This window comes from Pseudophryne corroboree, chromosome 4, assembly GCF_028390025.1.
Source record: "Pseudophryne corroboree isolate aPseCor3 chromosome 4, aPseCor3.hap2, whole genome shotgun sequence".
Lineage (NCBI taxonomy): Eukaryota > Metazoa > Chordata > Amphibia > Anura > Myobatrachidae > Pseudophryne > Pseudophryne corroboree.
The window spans coordinates 776,276,582-776,297,253 of record NC_086447.1 but is presented as its reverse complement, the minus strand read 5'-3'; the positions used below and the strand labels follow the sequence as shown (position 1 = coordinate 776,297,253).

General features: G+C 42.9%; 1 protein-coding gene and 1 pseudogene across 8 annotated transcripts in view; one reads left to right on the top strand and one right to left on the bottom strand.

The window, feature by feature from the left end:
- HHAT (hedgehog acyltransferase) overlaps nucleotides 1–20,672 on the top strand; it is a 1,065,929-nt gene that overhangs the window by 1,033,016 nt on the left and 12,241 nt on the right. The window lies entirely within an intron of this gene.
- Nucleotides 18,025–18,143, bottom strand: LOC134912152 (5S ribosomal RNA; annotated as a pseudogene).

The following is a 20,672-nucleotide window of genomic DNA, read 5'->3' as shown; positions in this document are numbered from 1 at the left end:
TTGTGTCTGCCACTAGGGTCGCTTATCTTACTCACACAGCTACCTCATTGCGCCTCTTTTTTTCTTTGCGTCATGTGCTGTTTGGGGAGGGTTTTTTGGAAGGGACATCCTGCGTGACACTGCAGTGACACTCCTAGATGGGCCCGGTGTTTGTGTCGGCCACTAGGGTCGCTTATCTTACTCACACAGCTACCTCATTGCGCCTCTTTTTTTCTTTGCGTCATGTGCTGTTTGGGGAGGGTTTTTTGGAAGGGACATCCTGCGTGACACTGCAGTGACACTCCTAGATGGGTCCGGTGTTTTTGTCGGCCACTAGGGTCGCTTATCTTACTCACACAGCTACCTCATTGCGCCTCTTTTTTTCTTTGCGTCATGTGCTGTTTGGGGAGGGTTTTTTGGAAGGGACATCCTGCGTGACACTGCAGTGACACTCCTAGATGGGCCCGGTGTTTGTGTCGGCCACTAGGGTCGCTTATCTTACTCACACAGCTACCTCATTGCGCCTCTTTTTTTCTTTGCGTCATGTGCTGTTTGGGGAGGGTTTTTTGGAAGGGACATCCTGCGTGACACTGCAGTGACACTCCTAGATGGGCCCGGTGTTTGTGTCGGCCACTAGGGTCGCTTATCTTACTCACACAGCTACCTCATTGCGCCTCTTTTTTTCTTTGCGTCATGTGCTGTTTGGGGAGGGTTTTTTGGAAGGAACATCCTGCGTGACACTGCAGTGCCACTCCTAGATGGGCGAGGTGTTTGTGTCGGCCACTAGGGTCGCTTAGCTTAGTCATCCAGCGACCTCGGTGCAAATTTTAGGACTAAAAATAATATTGTGAGGTGTGAGGTATTCAGAATAGACTGAAAATGAGTGGAAATGATGGTTTTTGAGGTTAATAATACTTTGGGATCAAAATGACCCCCAAATTCTATGATTTAAGCTGTTTTTTAGGTTTTTTGGAAAAAAACACCCGAATCCAAAACACACCCGAATCCGACAAAAAAAATTCGGTTAGGTTTTGCCAAAACGCGGTCGAACCCAAAACACGGCCGCGGAACCGAACACAAAACCAAAACACAAAACCCGAAAAATTTCCGGCGCTCATCTCTAGTGATAGCTGCTGAGACCCGAAACATGATGGGTAACCACCTGCCTTTGCAGCAGGGCTGAGTAGGCATAGGGCTACCCTAAACATGCGAAAGCATCGCCACAGTGCGAAGCTGTCACATGTTTTTTTGGGGGGGGGCAGGACCCGGCATGCGGGGCAGTCTTGCCATGTGATGGGTGTCCCCTGCATGTCATTTTTCGCACATCCATGATCCATGCTGAATTAGGCCCATAGTCCAGTCTCCAGGGGCAGCCAGCGTCTCTGGGGATGTTGTTGATCTTTTGTTAGGTCACAGCTTTCTGATAAGCCACACACTCTCTCTGGCTTTAATAGTCAGAATTATTGGTACAGTAGGTATATAAAGTAGATATACTGTAAGTGCTTAGGAAACTTGTGTTGTTGCTAAACTGTGCTAGTTCCAAAGAGAAAATAGGACCAAGTACTTACTTTCACAGTACCTGACTCTGATCTCCCCTCCGCAAAAGCAGAGGGTACTCAGAGGCAGAACTCTGGGAGGCAACGGAGTCATCTGCCCGCCGGGCTCCTGCTCTGAAGGGGGGCACCTCTCCTCCCATTCTGTGACACCATTGAATTAAGTTAATTGATAGCTGCCGCTATCTTTTCAGTGGCCGACTTCCTCACTGGTCACTGCACCTTCCAAATCACACCCTCTTTATTATACCGAATATACTCATTTTACAAGTGTCATAGCCAGGAATAGAACCCACACACAACCTATTACACTGGAAGCAGACACCTTACTGATGAAGCTATTTGCTCCTGTATAGGAAATATGAGAATTCTAACTATATGAAGATACTTCTCTGACAATTACACATAACTTCATATAGTTAGAATTCTCATGCTTCCTCTACAGGAACAAATAACTCCATCAGTAAAGTGTCTGCTGTTAGTGTAACAGGTCATGGGTTCTAATCCTGGATTATGACTGCTAAGATATGTGTGATTTAAAATAAAAGACAATTAAATGTATACATACAGTATATTTTTTTCAGAACACTCCACACACACACACACACACACACACACACACACACACACACACACACACACACACACACACATTTATCTTAATATAGGAAATAGGGGGGCACCAATATTTATCTTGCCTCCGGGCAACTGGGACGAACTTACGCCACTGAGGGTACTAGAAGGTGATTGCTCTTCTGGCCCGTACCTATTAGGATCATTGTTTTACATTTACATTGTATCTCTTTATTTTATATTTTGCCATCTATTGAATATTCCGAGATATGCAAATTCTAGTTTTATTTGTAAATGTGACCAACGCTCTACTTATATAAGTAATACTGGGGTGGCAGCAGTACGTGTGAGAGGTTAAACCCAGAAACCTCCAGTAATTAAAGTTCAAACAGGATTTACACAACTGCGCCTGCTTGCAAAATAAATTGTCAGTTTAAGTGAAGGAACCACGGAATAATGGCCCTCATTCCGAGTTGTTCGCTCGCAAGGCGAATGTAGCAGAGTTACACACGCTAAGCCGCCGCCTACTGGGAGTGAATCTTAGCTTCTTAAAATTGCGACCGACGTACGCGCAATATTGCGATTACAAACGAGTTAGCAGTTTCAGAGTAGCTCCAGACTTACTCTGCCTGTGCGATCATTTCAGTGCTTGTCGTTCCTGGTTGACGTCACAAACACACCCAGCGTTCGCCCAGGCACTCCCACCGTTTCCCCGGCCACTCCTGCGTTTTTTCCGGAAACGGTAGCGTTTTCAGCCACACGCCCCTGAAACGCCGTGTATCCGCCCAGTAACACCCATTTCCTGTCAATCACATTACGATCGCCGGAGCGAAGAAAAAGCCGTGAGTAAAAATACTTTCTTCATAGTAAAGTTACTTGGCGCAGCCGCAGTGCGAACATTGCGCATGCGTACTAAGCGGATTTTCACTGCGATGCGATGAAAAATACCGAGCGAACAACTCGGAATGAGGGCCAATATGTAGTATGAAAAAAACTGACGTTTATTTGTATATAAATAGTATAGGGTCAAAATTTTCATTTACCCAAATACATGAAAAAAAATGATAGTGATAATCATGAAGTTAGGCAAAGAATGATGATAAAGAAAAATAAAAAATAAAAAAATTATATAAAAATAAAAAATAATGATAAAAAAATGTAATATAAAAATGAAAAATAGGAAGTGGAAATGAAAAAATTGGAAAAAATATGTCTAAGTCCCAAAATGTCTGGTGTGAGCAGAGTGTGGCGTCCCACCTCTTTTCCACCTTACTGTCGTTTTGTACTATCCGGTATCACAGTATAAAATAATATTTCTGGATTAGCAGGAATGTTTAATTTCACAGTTGGTCACAGTATCGCTGTGGGGTACCCCAATCTGGACAGTGGTGGGATGAGGTGAGCAGGGTGAAGGTAAAATTAAATATCCCCGGACTCCCCGCTAACCTCCTCCGTCCTGTGCAGCAGGAGACGTCCGCAAACACAGACGTCTGCCAGTGTTCAAAACCGGAGGGACGCGGTCATGCCTCTGGGGGGAAGGTATCAACGACTTCTGGACCCACAAGGGGACTGTCAGCCGTGAACCTTCCCTCCTACGGGGTGTATTACCTTTTCTCCTGCGCTCGATCCCGTCACACACTTCCACTCCTTTCTTCTGTCTTCTCTCAGCCTGATGATCGGTGTTCCGCTCTCAGGTCTGTGTCCTCTCGGCCGTGCGGCTCCGTTTCTCCTCCACAGTGTCTCTTGCGAATTAGTTTGTTCCGTCCAGATATATTTTAAATACTGTTGTTTTCTATAGATGATATGGAGAGTGGTGATGCAATGCTCAGTTCCTTCTCCAACGCGTATCGACCCGTTTGGGTCTTCCTCAGGGAGTCCTTATTCACCATCTTAATTGAGGGCTTTTTATGCCCAAACTTGATTGTGTCATCCCAAAAGGGTGTGTGTCCATACTACCTCTGTATAAGCTAAATGGATACAATGTGTGTTTGGATAGTAAAACAGGCTTGTATAAGAAAAACGATGATTGCTATTTGTGACTGTGTGCAAAAATAACTAATAATGTATATAACAAAATAAAATAAAATAAAATAGAATAAAATAAACATCTTGTATAATCTTCTTATGTTGATTCTGCAAATAATAAGTTTTAATACTAGAAATAAAAGAATTTTTTTTTTTTTTTTTTCCGTGGTTCCTTCACTTAAACTGACAATTTATTTTGCAAGCAGGCGCAGTTGTGTAAATCCTGTTTGAAATTCTAGTTTTAGACTCCTGCAGGCAAGGTAAAAAATATTCGATGTGACTTTGGCAAACTGATCTGTACAACAGGAAAAACTTCCATAATTAAACATTATGACATCAGTTTTAATCTTGTAGCAGAAAGTCATTTATACTGAGCATTACAGGACACAATGATTTCAGTCACAAAAGTCACCTTGAGACAGCAGAATATCTGAATCTTAAACTTTTATATGCTCAGAGCTGACTAAGTAATGAGCCTTGACCAGATTTAAATATATCTATGTATATATAGAAAGCTATACCTTAAACACACCTTAAATACACTTTACCATGGAGCCGCTGCGGCCGCTGTACTTAACACACACTGCGCACTTTGTACGCTTTTAGCGTACAAAGTCCCGTACTGCGTACGGACTTCGCGTACAAACGCTGCGCTGACGGTACAAAGTACTCACAGCGCGTACACACCCAGAGATACACCACAAACCCTGAACAGTTATGCAATGCACTGAAAATACTCTTTAAACCTTAGCAGGGCAATGAAGACACAACACCAATTGTGATTTTCCCGCTGGGTTCCGACACCACAGTGGATTATTGCTGAAAAGGGGTTACAATACAAATAATACAATACAATATAACAGAGTAAATGGCTACATTCAATGGTACATACGTGAGTGGACAAGCTTGTGCAACCCGGCCGGTCCTCAGTCATCTGATAGATAACTTTGTGAGTCTTGTGTCTGACCAGGCCTGCAACAGGCTCTCTTTATACAATTCTTCCAAAAGCAATACAATGGATACTGTAATCTCTTTGTCCATTGGACACAGGAATGCACATTTACAGTACAGGAGAGGTCATAGGTCGGTTTGAATTGGTAGGCAATGTCTTTCCCAACTGCTCTTGTGGGTGGTCTCCTCTGGATTCCCGCCGCATACATAATGTACAGTAAATACAGTTTATATCTATATTCTGCTCCTGCACATAACTATCCGCAGGAACATGCGATCTTTCTCAAACCAACACCGGAATGTTACCCTTAAAATACCCTTCAGCTGGATACCAAACACCACCTTATGACCTTGTTCTGTCCCCTCCTATTCTGTAAAGGTGAATCCCTTTGTTCTGAAACCATTCAAACTGTTGTTACTTTCTGATGTGGTGCAGGGATACTATGTGTACATTGTGCACTATTTGGATTAAATATGTAATGTGTTTTGATAGCTTTCCATGCGTTCACAAACTCTACCGTAAATACCCATACCACGCGCTAATGCGCATGACCGCGGGAGCGACCATATGCAAATTGCGGATATGTGCACGCACAGCAGAGCAAGTACGCGCACGGAGGCCATCCGTGTGTGGTTTGCACTTGGTGTGTGTGTTGAAATATTTTTCGACTTTGACAGTCCACCATTTGGCAGTCACCAATACCTGCCACTATCTAATCACTAAACAGAAAAATATCTATACAATATCTACAGAAGCTTTGATGATCGGAGAGAGTTGTAGGTGGGAAATGTATGACCTAGTGGGATAGTAAAAAGCATGTATGTATGAATCCATGTCTGCGGGGCATGTATCATCGTGCCGTATATGTTCTAAATAAGCTTCGAGGTATTGCGAAGTATACATTAAATCCTTCTCATCCCGTACTAAGGATCTGTAAATGGGCCAACAAACACTACCGAGCTCTTTTCGGCTTCTTGTTCCAACAAATGGGGTGCACATTTATTTGATGATACATGGAGGGGGAACATATGTGAGTGCTAGTATGTGGATATCACCTGTTGACTATGTGTGCCATTAACTGGAGGTTGCAGAGATGAAGATAAGACACATATCTAAAATACATTCACAAAAACATTTTGGGAAGGGCAGATGTCTTTTCCCGATGGATGTATCTGGGCAGAGGGGGAAACAAAAGAAAAACAGGTGAAAAAAACAGGCCATGAAATTCATTTGCAATCCTTATCATAACACTGTCTCTATGGATGGGTCATAAATTAAATCTGCTGCTATAACAGCGCCCTCGCTCCTTAGACTCATCAAATTTGTGCCGTGCTTGCGCCGCGTCAGAATTCGAACACACCTAAATATCAGACCAATAATTATGACGACTCCCAGGATACAAAGGAGAAACTTCCCTACACTCATAATAACATTTTGAGCCCACTCTCCTAAACCTGAGAACCAATTTCGTGGGTTCAACCATGAGACCCAGCCGGTCAGTTCATTACTCACAGCCGCCAAGGTAAGGTTGTGTTTCCTCCTGAACTCCCACTTCAACTGCAAGATATCGTCCATCTTTTGATCGATAATCTCCGTTGGGTCGTCAGTACTGTTCGTAATATACGTACAGCACTTCACCCCATATTGAGTTGCCAGAGTAACACAGTACCCACCTGTCACGGCTGTGATATAATTTAGGACCATCCTGTGCTGAATCAGTTCCTTCTTGTAAGCTTGTGACTCCCTTCCCGTATACCTGAAGGTGTCGTCATACATCTCAGTGATATTATCTATCAAGTTCGCTAGCGCATGGATATACCTATAATTTATAATTCCTCTGGCAGTACGGGTGATGTCTAATGCGAGAAGGAATTGAATCCCGGTGGATTCGTGGATCAAATCAGAGGCTGCGTGCTCTGTTCTATCTATGAGTATCTATCTATGAGTGACTACCAGAGCGCTTACTGATGCCAGCCTTTACTGAAGTGATGTGCTGCTCCTGTTATCCTACAAATTCGTACTTGCCATCAGAACCCATTCCAGATCCCTGTTCGACCTCTCTGGGACCCTCACAAAAACAAACTGTCCTAGTCAAAACCCGAAACGCAGTCTCTTGTGATCGATCCATTTCGTTAGGGGAAAGGAGGATAATAAGAAGGAGAAAAGAAAGGAAAAATGCAGGGGGAGGTGAAAAAAAAAAGTGGTACGACAACCGTTCTAGCTCTTGATACTCTCTGTGCTCAGATGCCCTTCGACAGTCCTGTCTCTCACTTTCCCGGAACAGACACTCCAGTGATACGAGGTTCTCTACACTCTGCTCTTTGTCACGAGTTCTCTCCGGGTCAGCGACCTTCTTGCAGTGGGACGAGTGGACCCAAGTCTCTCTTTCGGCGACCTTCAATGCTGTTGTGCTGGTTAACAAGACTTGATACGGTCCTTCCCACCTGGCTATGAGGTAACCTGAGCGTAAGAAATTTAGAATCATCACATAATCCCCAGGTTCAATGTCATGACAATTACTGTTCGGCAGGTCAGGAATCACCAGCTTTAAATTTCTTTGTTGATTTCTCAGCTGCTGGCTCATCCCAACCAAATATTTCACAGTCACTTCATTATTACATTTCAAATCATCCTGGGGGTCTATCATTACATGAGGTTGTCGACCAAAAAGGATTTCAAAGGGTGATAGGTTAAGGGGAGACCTGGGAGTGGTTCTGATGCTGTACAACACTAGTGGCAAAGCTTCTGGCCACGACAATCCAGTCTCAGCCATCAGCTTGCTCAGCTTGTTCTTAATAGTGCTGTTCATTCTCTCCACCTTTGCACTCGCCTGTGGACGGTACGGAGTATGCAGCTTGCTATTAATTCCCATCAGTTTGCACATGACCTGAAAGACTTCACCTGTAAAATGGGTACCCCTATCACTTTCAATTATTCTAGGGATACCATATCTACACACAAATTCCTGCACAATTTTCTTTGCAGTGAACGTAGCAGTATTTGTGGCAGCAGGGAACGCTTCTACCCAATTTGAAAATACGTCAATACAAACTAACACATATTTTAAATTCCTACAGGGTGGTAACTGTATGAAATCGATTTGTATTACCTGAAAAGGGCCGTCTGTCGGAGGGATATGGATGGCTCTGTTGGTATTGACTTTCCAATATTCTACCTCAAGCAAGTAAAACATGTCATTGCTCTCTTACCTGCATGAGAAGAGAATCCTGGCGCACACCAGTAGGCTCTCACCAGCTTACACATACCCTCTTTACCCAGATGAGTCAGACCGTGTGCCGCCTCAGCTAAGCTTGGAAGATATGCTCTGGGGGCTACTGGCTTACCTTGTCCACCTGTCCACAGTCCCGAGGATTCCTGGCCATATCCCTTTGACCTCCAGACTGCCTTTTCTTGTAATGAACACAAATCTTGCATTTCAATTAATTGTTGTGTGTTGATTGTGTTAAATGTCATCAGTGGTGTGATGTTTGTTTGTATGGGGGTGCTGGCTGCTGATTTAGCAGCTTCGTCTGCCCGGCTGTTACCAAGTGAAATTGGGTCTTGGTTGTAAGTATGTGCTTTGCACTTGATAACAGCCACTCTGGTTCTTGTATCGCTGTTAAAAGTCTTTTTATGTGGGACGCATGCGCTACAGGTGTGCCAGCTGCCGTCATGAAATTTCTGAGGCGCCATAGGGCCCCGAAATCATGCACCACTCCAAAGGCATACCTAGAATCTGTGTATATGTTAGCTGACTTACCCTTGGCCAATTCACACGCTCTGGTTAGGGCGACCAGCTCAGCAACTTGTGCTGAGTGCGGTGGGCCCAGGGGTTCAGCTTCTATGATACCTTCGTCATCTACAACTGCATATCCAGTGCACAAGACTCCCGATTCTGTCTGTCTGTGGCAACTACCGTCAGTGTAGAATGTAAAGTCTACTCCTTCCAGTGGGTTGTCACTGATGTTAGGTCTTGCTGTGAAAGTCTGATTCAGGTACTCCATACAATCATGCGTATCAGTATCTATACTAAATCCTCCTTCACCATCATTCTCATCCTCCACCCTTTGTGCCTGTCCAGGCACACTTGGCAAGTAAGTTGCAGGATTTAGTGAGCTGCATCTCTTAATGGTGATGTTTACAGGGGCCATCAGTGATAATTCCCACTTTGTAAACCGAGCAGATGAGACATGTCTGGTTTGGGCGGAGTTCAGTAAGGCTGATACTGCATGAGGTGTATGGATGTCAGGTCATGTCCTAACACTACGTCCTCGCTTTTATTTACCAGCAAAGCTATTGCTGCAACACTTCGCAAGCAAGTGGGGAGAGACCTTGCTACAGTGTCCAACTGTGCACTGTAGTATGCTACCGGCCTGCTGGCATTACCATGTCTCTGTGTTAAAACTCCTGCCGCGCACCCTGCACTTTCTGTACCATATAATTCAAAGGGCTTCCCATAATCTGGCATACCTAATGCAGGTGCCTGTGGTAGCCATTGTTTAAGTCTCTCAAATGCCAGTTCGGACTCATCTGTGTGCGAGACCCGTTCTGGTTTGTTTGAAGAGACCATTTCTTGCAAAGGTAAAGCCAGTATGGAGAACCCTGGGATCCAGTTTCTACAGTACCCACACATTCCAAGGAAAGTGCGGATCTGTTGCTGAGTTTGTGGCAGAGTCATGTCGCGAAGCGCCTGTATTCTATCAGCGGTGAGGTGTCTAAGTCCTTGAGTCAAGCAATGTCCCAAATATTTTACCCTGGTCTGGCATAACTGCAACTTATCCTTTGAAACCTTGTGTCCCGTTTGGGACAGATGAAACAGAAGCTGTTTCGTATCTTTCAAGGACGATTCGAGTGAGTCAGAACACAACAATAAGTCATCGACATACTGTATTAGCACTGATCCACTCTCAGGTTGAAAGGATTGTAAACAGTCATGCAAGGCCTGGTAGAAAATACTCGGGCTGTCAATGAAGCCTTGGGGGAGACGAGTCCAGGTGTACTGTACTCCCCTGTATGTAAAAGCAAAAAGATATTGGCTGTCAGGGTGCAGAGGGACAGAAAAGAAGGCAGAACAGAGGTCGATGACAGTGAAGAATTTTGCAGTAGAGGGAATTTGCATGAGGATGACAGCTGGATTGGGCACTACAGGGAATTGGCTCTCAACTATCTTGTTTATCCCCCTTAGATCCTGCACTAGCCTGTAACCCCTCCCGCCACTCTTTTTCACAGGGAAGATGGGACTATTCGCAGTGCTGGACGTCCTGACTAGGATGCCCTGTTGTAGCAACCGCTCTATGACGGGGTACACTCCTAATTCTACCTCTGGCTTCAGAGGATATTGAGGGATTTTTGGAGCTATCCTACCATCTTTTACTTGCACTACTACTGGAGCTACATTCGCCATCAATCCAGTGTCTTGTCCATCTTTGGTCCAAAGGGAACCCGGTATTTGTGAGATCATTTCCTCTACCTTTGATGGACACTTGTCTATAACAGCAGAGTGCGACATTAGCCTTTGAGGGGTGTCTAATATATCTTGCACTTCTTGAACGTGATTCTCGGGTATATCGAAGAAGACACCCTCAGGAGTACAATATATGACACACCGCATTTTACACAATAAATCTCTGCCGAGCAGATTAGTTGGAGCCGATGCAGCCAGCAGAAAAGAGTGTTTGGTCTGCAGGGGCCCTATCGTAATCTCTGCCGGTCTACTCAAAGGGTAGTGTTGCACCGTTCCTGTTACTCCCATTGCTGAAATTGTTTTACCCGTGGTTTTTATACCTACTGTCGAATTTAACACTGACCTGGCCGCCCCTGTATCTACAAGAAAAGGTAATGGTACACCAACTACATCAACGGTGACCTCAGGTTCACTACTAAGGCTAGCAATCAACTTCACTGGCTGCAGACTACAGGTGTGGCCCAACCCCTATTGTGTGGTGAGACCCTCCTGCAGCGCATTGGCAGCTACAATATGTGAGGGGGTAGCTGTGAGTTTTCGGAGGCCTGCCAGTCTCTCCTTGGTGGGTACCTCCTTGTTTCCCCTGTATGTGGCTCATAATTTCTCCTAGGTGGTCCCTGATCCCAATTATGTGCATTGTAGTGTGGTTCATATCCTGGTCTAGGGGGTCGGTATACATTATGTGTACCTTTATTCCTACATTCCCTTGCAAAATGTCCTACCTTGTGACAAGTGTAGCATGTTACTACACGTGACTTACCATCAGGGGTCTGGGGTTTTGGCTGATATGGCCTTTTTGTAAGTGCGTCTATACTCACTGTCATCAGCCTTTCCCCCTGTAACTCCCTGTGCTTAATGATGTTCCTATCATGCTCAACAGTGGACTCTCTCAATGCAGCCACCAAGATACCTCTCCAGTTTGGTAGAGAGGTCTGTACTCTTGTTCTTAATGCCTCTTTTAACCCATCCATTAATACAGTAACAGCTACCTCCCTATGGTGCACATTATCTTTTATGTCCTCGATCCCAGTGTATCTAGACATTTCCTGCAGTGCTCGATGGAAATATTCAGATGCCGTTTCACCTTCCTTTTGTCTTATGGAAAAGATTTTGTTCCATTTGACAACAGTAGGGAAATAAACTACTAATTGCAGATTGATTTGCCGTACATTCTCCTGATTGTATTCATCAGTGAGGGGTACTTCTGCGTCTAACTTACAATCGGTTGTGAATTTTGCGGGGTCAATATTTGAGGGTAAACATACCCGTAGCACTATTCGCCAATCTTTATTCGTGGGTTCGTTGGCATTACCTAACTTTTTAATGAACCTCTGGCATGCGACTAGATCTTTTCTGGGATCGGGAAATTCTGACATAATTGACCTTAACTCTGCCCGGGACCAAGGACAATGCATGGCAATGTTCCTGATGGGAGTGACTCCCTGAGCGTCAGTCTTCCCATTGGGGACTGCAATCACCCTGACAGGATTTAATTCAATTACATCATTCTGGTTTGATTCTACAATGTGAGGTGCTATTGTTTCTGCATAATGTACGGTACCGTACTTACCTGTGGACACGACCTCACTTATCCCTCCGCTAGGGGGCCTGACTACTGCTCTTGTTGGTTGGGCCGTGCCCACCTGAGTGTCTTGTGTGGTGGCTGCTAGAGAGAGTGCCGATATCGTGCTGGGCTCATCTTCCTGCTCGTAGTCCTGGGGAAAATTAAAAATGGGATACAACTGGCAAGGGTTAGCGTTAGCACATTTATCAATTACTCTCCTATCCTGTACCAATGTACCATTGTCTGTAGCCACTTTCTCCCCCACAATATATGGTGGTGGTGGTGCGGTCGCCATTGTTTTCCCGCTAGGTTTGGAACCTGCTGCGCGAGCTAATTCTCTTTGCACATCTCCCTCCTGTTGCCATAAATTTAAACAATCTGTATGTCTAATCCTTTGTTTCTTGGATTTTATCAGACATATCCTTATCCTTAAGTTCTGTAATACCTCTGGTTCAAAGCTGCCCACCCGAGGGAATGGTACTCTATCTTTATCAGTCATACATACCCATTCATTGCAAAAAGCCTCCGTGTGTGATCCATATTTTTCACACATAATAAACCTTGCCGATGCTTTTGGTCGCACCTCTTCAGCCTGAACTCTAGCTACAAAACGCCCACTGCTTGTGCAATTGGATCCCATCGCGGACTTTTTGCCAATAAACGCAATCCCCAAATGCACAATACAATAGACGGTGAAAGACACCTAGCGCTTTCACTCGCTCCTTCTCCGCTGAATACAACTCACTCCAATAATGAACACTGCGTACCCAGTGAGGCCCTATCTGGTGTCTATTTACTGGAAATGTTTAGGAGTGACTTACCTATTCCAGTAAATATCTGCCGCTGGAGATTTTCCTGAGAGAGACCAGCGAAAACTCCCTATAACCGTATACACAAATCACACTTGCGTATGCTCTATACAGCGCCAATTGTACCGCGATTTTACGCAAAAGCTCATAAAGGGGTATCCAGTTGCACTATATATCTCGCACCCACAAATGCGCGGTCCAATCGCACAGCGTATAGGTACTTGTTACCTATCTGCCGTACAACCACGGGTCAATGTACAAACTGTGACCCTCAGCCCGGAGCGTAACAAAAACCTTTTTACTTCAATACTTCGCAATATAATGCACTATCACGCTCCACTACAAATCACCTCACGATTTGCGTATTTCAATCTATATTAACGTGAGTCAGCCACCTCACGCCACCAAGCCTCCTCTTACTTGATGTACCACGGGACCCGACTTCCGGAGTTCAAATCCACTCACTCCTGCGTTCGTTCGCTCACTCACTCACTCGAATAAACTTTGGTTTTTCTGTACAGAAAATGTCAATTCAGTCAGATAGTCAGCTTTACCCCAGAGGCAATTAAAAAATTATTATTACTAAATTTTGTTTTTATACTAAATGTCTTTAGAAACCGGGTAGTTTGGTGCTATTGTAGCGTAGCTACTGTCCCACCTTTAAACTAAACGAACTATCGTGTGGTTTTATTACGCGCACACAACCCTACGCAAGCTTACGTAATTACGCAACCGTGCGTACCTCTATACCACGTGTGCGGGCTTGCACCACGTGCACGTTTTTTTTGTACGCTGTCCTCACGTTCCGTACCACGTGTACCAATGTGCGTATGCAATAAAACAAATCACACAATGTCTATAAATGTGAGCAATACTAACTATGGAGGTCATTCCGAGTTGTTCGCTCGCAAGGCGATTTTAGCAGAGTTGCTCACGCTAAGCCGCCGCCTACTGGGAGTGAATCTTAGCATCTTAAAATTGCGAACGACGTATTCGCAATTTTGCGATTACAAACTTCTTAGCAGTTTCAGAGTAGCTTCAGACTTACTCGGCATCTGCGATCAGTTCAGTGCTTGTCGTTCCTGGTTTGACGTCACAAACACACCCAGCGTTCGGCCAGACACTCCCCCGTTTCTCCAGCCACTCCTGCGTTTTTTCCGGAAACGGTAGCGTTTTTCCCCACACGCCCATAACACGGCCTGTTTCCGCCCAGAAACACCCATTTCCTGTCAATCACACTACGATCGCCTGAGCGAAGAAAAAGCCGTGAGTAAAAATCCTAACTTCATAGCAAATTTACTTGGCGCAGTCGCAGTGCGGACATTGCGCATGCGCACTAAGCGGAAAATCGCTGCGATGCGATGAAATTTACAGAGCGAACAACTCGGAATGAGGGCCTATATTCGCTCACTTAACACAACACAGTTTCTTTCTGTATAAACCTTTACAACTAGGCCAGACTGTGTTTGTGCTTTACACTTATTCCTTAAACATTAATTTTAGTTTTAACTATATAGCAACAAGTATCTCCGGTTTCACACAGGTCTAAATGAATCTAGCAATCTGAATGTTATGGCAACAATGTGAGAGAGTATGCAAAGTATGGGTGCCCTTTTGTGTACGCTTTTGGCGCCCAAAATTTTTTTCACAGATTTTAAATAGCTTTTTTTCTTTTGTACTACGGGTTCTACCAGCACCTCTACAAACCATACAGAGCAGACGCCATCTAATCAGCATACAAGTAGGGTTTTCAGTGTCTCCAATGACCACGAAAGGGTTACATAGGATACTGTCCTGTCCACCCTTTGCTGATAAATAAAGTCTGCTTTGACCTGTTAGGTAGTAAGAATGTGGAAAACCGGAGGAGCCCCCAATTGATAATGTTGAATTATCCTTAGGAAAGAAAGCTATACCTTAAACACACCTTAAATACACTTTACCATGGAGCCGCTGCGGCCGCTGTACTTAACACACACTCTGCGCACTTTGTACGCTTTTAGCGTACAAAGTCCCGTACTGCGTACGGACTTCGCGTACAAACGCCGCGCTGACGGTACAAAGTACTCACAGCGCGTACACACCCAGAGATACACCACAAACCCTGAACAGTTATGCAATGCACTGAGAATACGCTTTAAACCTTAGCAGGGCAATGAAGACACAACACCAATTGTGATTTTACCGCTGGGTTCCGACACCACAGTGGATTATTGCTGAAAGGGGGTTACAATAAATACAATACAGGTTGAGTATCCCATATCCAAATATTCCGAAATACGGAATATTCCGAAATACGGAATTTTTTGAGTGAGACTGAGATAGTGAAACCTTTGTTTTCTGATGGCTCAATGTACACAAACTTTGTTTAATACACAAATGTATTAAAAATATTGTATTAAATGACCTTCAGGCTGTGTGTATAAGCTGTATATGAAACATAAATGAATTGTGTGAATGTACACACACTTTGTTTAATGCACAAAGTTATAAAAAATATTGGCTAAAATTACCTTCAGGCTGTGTGTATAAGCTGTATATGAAACATAAATGTATTCTGTGCTTAGATTTAGGTCCCATCACCATGATATCTCATTATGGTATGCAATTATTCCAAATTACGGAAAAATCCGATATCCAAAATACCTCTGGTCCCAAGCATTTTGGATAAGGGATACTCAACCTGTACAATATAACAGAGTAAATGGCTACATTCAATGGTACATACGTGAGTGGACAAGCTTGTGCAACCCGGCCGGTCCTCGGTCATCTGATAGATAACTTTGTGAGTCTTGTGTCTGACCAGGCCTGCAACAGGCTCTCTTTATACAATTCTTCCAAAAGCAATACAATGGATACTGTAATCTCTTTGTCCATTGTACACAGGAATGCACATTTACAGTACAGGAGAGGTCATAGGTCGGTAGGCGATGTCTTTCCCAACTGCTCTTGTGGGTGGACTCCTCTGGATTTCCGCCGCATACATAATGTACAGTAAATACAGTTTATATCTATATTCTGCTTCTGCACATAACTATCCGCAGGAACATGCGATCTTTCTCAAACCAACACCGGAATGTTACCCTTAAAATACCCTTCAGCTGGATACCAAACACCACCTTATGACCTTGTTCTGTCCCCTCCTATTCTGTAAAGGTGAATCCCTTTGTTCTGAAACCATTCAAACTGTTGTTACTTTCTGATGTGGTGCAGGGATACTATGTGTACATTGTGCACTATTTGGATTAAATATGTAATGTGTTTTGATAGCTTTCCATGCGTTCACAAACTCTACCGTAAATACCCATACCACGCGCGAATGCGCATGACCGCGGGAGCGACCATACGCAATTTGCAAGTACGCGCACGGAGGCCATCTGTGTGTGGTTTGTACTTGGTGTGTGTGTTGTAATATTTTTCGACTTTGACAATATATATATATATATGTATATATATAGTAGTAGGAGTACAGCGCCACAGGTGTATATGGATAGATGGAATTACAGCGGTTAAAATTAACTGAAATGTAGACACTCCTTTAAAAATGTAAGGTGTCAGCTGACCCCCAAAGAAATGGCAGGGATAAGCTGCCTAGCACTTTAGAAATATAGAGGGGGGGTGGGGGTAAAAGCGACCAACGATGTCTAGTAGATATGCAAATAAATATGAAGAGGTGGTAAGTATACGTATGTATATAAAAAAATTACTATATTTATTTATACAAGATACAGTATTTAACAATAATATCTAAAAAAAAAAGGGTGGGGGTATAATTAGGGATGGGCTAACCAGTTACGGTATATGACATAGGTAAAAAAGATCCCATATAAGTAAAAGCTGGAAACATACACACTAATATAAGAGCATAAAAAAATTCTTTAGGATAAAAGAATAATGCTTATCTTAAAAATGGAGAGTCAATTGAAGTACATTCGACGCATTTCGTCCATCGAACTTCATCAAGGGGCAGTGGGCTACTGAGCAGTATCTATATTTATAGCTGAGATCATTAAGAAAGTGACCATGACATCACTTCCTGTTGGGATAGCACATTAGTGGAATAACTTCAAACGTAGTAAGTTTTACAAGAAAGAAAATAGTAGGAGTAGAGAATGTAGTAGTGGTTCTACAGGGCTTAGTCCCATGAAAAAACGAGTATTATAACTTAAGATAACATCAGAATTAGTCCGGGGGTACTGATGACGTCACTTCCGCCCCGCTTCCGGTATCCGCTTGGTCTGTTGCGCATGCGCACGCCGCCACACTTCCGGTTATCGCGTCTATGTTCGGGCACTGTGTTGCCCCACTTCCGGGTTGTTCATTCTTCAACTTGCGCCACACTACCTTTCGCAGCGGGACTCGGCCACGTTCATTTACAGATAGGGTGATGTGTGCTGTCAATCATCTCGCCGGCCATTTTATTGAAGCCTTGGAGCCCCAGACATGTTTCTAGGAGGCATATGTACGGCTCACACAGAATTACCATGAAAATAAAGATAAATATACACAGATTAGTGTGTTAATGAACCTTGATCAATGTTTCTATGTATCACTAAAACTTATGTAGATTGGGATGAGATGCTGGTATTTTTAATAATAATAATAAAGAAGGGGTCTTCTTATATAGGTGAATAATACAGTTATTTTTTATGTCGGAAACTGCAGTATTAGGAGTTATCTAACCATAACAAGCGATTTAAAATATTGACAAGTGTTGGAAAAATAGTGTTACAAATGATGCCTAAGGGCATCAGATAAGGAGATAGAGTTATCTTATAGAAAAAATAGAGGAGTGCATAGTGCCTTACCAAAAACGAACAGTTAAAAAGAGATGTCCATCTGATTTATTATATATTAGTGCACTTGGTGTGGTTATAGAAATGGAATAGCAGATAGGGGACTTGTGCAATTCAGTCATATTCTACAACTACTGTCGTGTGAGTGATTAGTGCTCATATGTATGACTGGTAATCTAGTGACTTAGGAATTATGATTTTGAGTATTTCATGTAATCGATAGTGAATTAAATATTTCAAAGGGTGAACAAATGGACTATCCGTGGCCAATATTAAATATAGCGCATGTGCTATAGGTCCATCATAACCCATAATGTACAGTACCCAATCTTCACAAATGGTGTCCCACTTGGTACTGGTTGGGCCCTACACTGCTTAGCTTCCAAGATCGGACGGGATTGGGCGTTGATCAGTGGGGTATGACTGTATCTTGAGGTAGAGCAACTTAGACACACAGCAATCTGATTTTATTAAAAAATGTAGACATACTATATAGTGAAAAAGTGTATTAATAACAGTTATGTTAAATACATAAAGTGCCAAGTGCGTAAGTGGTAAAGTATGGGGTGACCAGAAATATGCAGACGGAGTGGCTTCTTTCACAGGAACAGTGCAATTTCGTAGCCTTCATTGAAGCCCATAGGATGCGTGGTTTGCAGTTGGAAAATCCAATACATCTCCCTCTGGGAGAGTTTCTTTGCTAGATCTCCACCTCTTTCGCCACTTGTTACATGTTCAATGGCCTTGAAAGACATCTCTTCCGGTTTGGACTTATGTTCAAGCTTAAAATGTCTGTATAATAAATGAGTCTCTGCTTTGTTTTTGATGCTGCGTACGTGCTCTTGTATCCTGATTTTTAACGTTCTTTTCGTTTTCCCCACATATTTTTTATGACAATTGCATTCTATAAGATAGATGACCGAGGTGCTATTGCAGTTCGTGAACTCCTTGATTCTGAATTCCCGAGTGCATTCAGTGTTGTTAAAAGTTCTCCCATTAGGGTTGAGGAATTTGCAGATATTGCAATGTCCGCATTTGTATGCTCCAACACATTTAGGAAGAGAAGAGTGATTATCCTCCAGTGGTAGTTCCCGAAACATACTGGGTGCGAGAATGTATTTTAAGTTTCTTGACTTTCGAAATATCAGCCCTGGTTGTGTGGGAAGGATCTCTTTAAGGATAGGGTCCATTAGAAGTATACCCCAGTGTATTTTTAATAAGGTTCTGATGGCATTTTCGTGACTGCTGTAGGTTGTTATTAAAGAGACGGAATCATTCTTCTCTATTTTCTCTTTATATGTTAGCAGATTATTTCTCTCAAGATTTCTTGTCTTCTCTATGGCTCCATCCAGTATAGCTTTGGGGTACCTTTTCTCTTCAAATCTCTTTCTATAAATCTCCAATTGTTCCTCGCAGTCCTCGGTATTGTTGTAGTTTCTCCTGATTCTATGAAACTGGGAGTAAGGGATGTTGTTTTTCCATTTTTTGGAATGGTTACTCTTGTAGTGGAGGTAGCTGTTCTTATCGACGTCTTTAATAAAGTTTTTGGTAGTGACTGCCCCTTTATCTCCGGTTAAAATCAGATCCAAGAATTCGATCGAATTTTTGTTAATATTGCACAGGTTAAAATCATTGATTTGTAAAAGCTTAAAAAAGTCCATGAATGATTCAGTGTTCCCATCCCAGATAATCAGGATGTCATCTATATACCTTTTGTACATGACGACATATTTCTCAAATTGTTGTGTGGTGTACATATGCTTCTCCTCCCATTGTCCCATAAATAAATTAGCGAAGCTTGGTGCAAAGATGGTACCCATAGCGGTGCCGCACTTTTGTAAATAAAATTTGTCCAAAAATTTTAAATAGTTCCGGCTTAAAATGAAATTAATTGAATCACAGATAAAATTCTTATGTGCTTCTGTGAGGGACGGATCTTTGTTGAGATATATCCTGCTAGCTTCAATTCCTTTCTTGTGCTCAATGCAAGTATATAACGACTGGACATCAATGGTTAGCCATGAATATGAGTCTTTCCATTCTATATTCTTTATCTCATTCAGTACCATAGTAGTGTCTTGAAGGAACGAGGGTAACTCCTTAACATACGGATTCAGAAAAATGTCCACGTATTTAGATAAATTAGATGTGAGGGAGTCTATCCCTGCGACGATAGGTCTCCCTGGAGGGTTAGATAGACACTTATGGATTTTGGATAGGTAATAAAAAATGGGGGGGGGGGGGTTGGACTGCATTAAAAAAAGAGTATTCATCTTTCGTGATGACATCACTTCTCAGACCTTGTAAGAGTAGTGATCTAAGTTCATCTATAAAGACATCTTTTGGATCATCTGGTAGCTTAACATAAGAGTTAATGTCCCCTAAGAGTCTCTGTGCTTCTTGGACATATTTGTAAATTGGGCAGTACGGATGGTGTAATGGTTAGTATTACTGCCTCACAGCACTGAAGTCATGGGTTCGATTCCCACCATGGCCTTAAATGTGTGGAGTTTGTATGTTCTCCCTGTACTTACGTGGGTTTGCTCCCACAATCCAAAAATATACTGGTAGGTTAATTGGCTTCCAACAAAATTAACCCTAGCGTGTGTGTGTGTGTGTGTGTGTGTGTGTGTGTGTGTGTGTGTGTGTGTACATGTGGTAGGGAATATAGATTGTAAGCTCCATTGGGGCAGGGACTGATGTGAATAGCCAAATATTCTCTGTAAAGTACTGCGGATTATGTGTGCGCTATATAAATAATTGATAATAAATAAATAATAAATAAATCTACAGTGTGTTTATAATGTCAAAATCTGTAGAACAGTTGCAAAACAAAGAAACGGTACGTTTAAAATTGTTGCACAAATGTGCCTGTTCTTTTCCTACAGTCTCTTCTCTTAGTGTTTTATTTATTTTTTAGCTCATACCACTTATATATCACTAGGAGATTATTTAGTGGA